Source organism: Halyomorpha halys, unplaced genomic scaffold (genome assembly GCF_000696795.3).
Source record: "Halyomorpha halys isolate HHAL.00 unplaced genomic scaffold, Hhal_1.1 Scaffold1191.1, whole genome shotgun sequence".
Classification (NCBI taxonomy): domain Eukaryota; kingdom Metazoa; phylum Arthropoda; class Insecta; order Hemiptera; family Pentatomidae; genus Halyomorpha; species Halyomorpha halys.
In genome coordinates this window covers 176658-177927 of record NW_027112192.1, presented here as the reverse complement: position 1 = coordinate 177927, position 1270 = coordinate 176658, and the positions used below count along the sequence as shown (strand labels likewise).

The 1270-nt window shown below is 39.9% G+C and overlaps 1 protein-coding gene across 2 annotated transcripts in view; it reads left to right on the top strand.

Moving 5' to 3' along the window:
* The window catches only part of LOC106688748 (vascular endothelial growth factor receptor 1), a 199842-nt gene that overhangs the window by 38799 nt on the left and 159773 nt on the right, over window positions 1-1270 (top strand). The window lies entirely within an intron of this gene.

Here is a 1270-nt window from a genome sequence, read left to right as displayed (position 1 = left end):
TGGCTTCTCCGTATCTGTTGGGCGTTGATCTCCATTGGTTCGCCTTAGCCCGCATCTCTTCTCTGGTACATGTATGGGCACTGTTTGGCTATTTGCCCCTCATTCCCGCATTCAAAGCATCTCGTGCGCGGGCAATATGCCACTAAATGCCCAATCATCCACACCTGCGGTCCTTCCGCCGACTATTATTTCTGGTTTTAGCTAGACTTCTATTTTCTTGGTTGGAAATCGTTCCACAAACGAGCGGTCTCTCGGCATTCCCTCTTTCTTCCCCAGTTCTTTTGCCAACTGAATTTTCAGTACCATTGATAGGAATTGCATCCGTCCCTGTACTTGGATTGTCTCCATCATCTTGCTGAGTTTATCTTGAATTCTGTTATAGCGTGCCAGGAGTTCTGCGACATACTGCCCATTAGACTGTCTCGGTTATCTTTATCTCAAGTGAAACTAAAAATAATAGGAGAGAGAGGAGTGCGAAATGAAACGCTTGAAGTCCTGTCAAAGACTGATTTATTTGCGAAGCCTGTCCGTCTGATATATACAATCGGTCAGCTGTTCGCGATCAGCTGATATGGACCTGTCAGCTGACAGTCCGTAACTCCCCCCCACCAGTTTACGAACAATCCTCGTAAACTCTAATATATACAAAAATACAATTACAATATAATAAATAACATAGATACAAATACAAAAACAATAAAAAAGATACAAATACAATAAAACTACAGATATAGGATTTAAAATAACAGCACTCTGTGCAAAAATAAATTAGACAAAACAAAAAAAAATACAATTTCCCATGAATCCCTGATTTTTACACTCTCGTGTCCTAATTAAGTTCTAAAAAGGAAAAAAAAATAAGAACTTTACAACTTTACAATATAACCCTCCGGAAAGGAGGTGAGTACAATCCCGTACATCATGATAACGCTGTTGCAGGAAGCTTTAATTGTTCTAGGTGAAATGTTCTTCACTTTTTCGGTTCTTTTAAGCCTTCTATGGTAACAATATTGTGTTATATTATCGTGACCACTCTGAATGGGCCTTCTTATCTCTGCAGCTCTTTGCCTCTATTAGTTCCTACTTTACGGTATATAACCGTCCCAATTTTAAAGTTGCCCATTAGATTGCGAACACTGAGATTGTGTCTAGTAACTCTTTTGCGTTTCTCCTTCACAATTTTGTCCCTGACTCTGGCCCATATCTTCCACCGTGCCATACAATTAACGGCAATATTACTCTCCTCAGTTGCTGTATCATGGTAATTCCT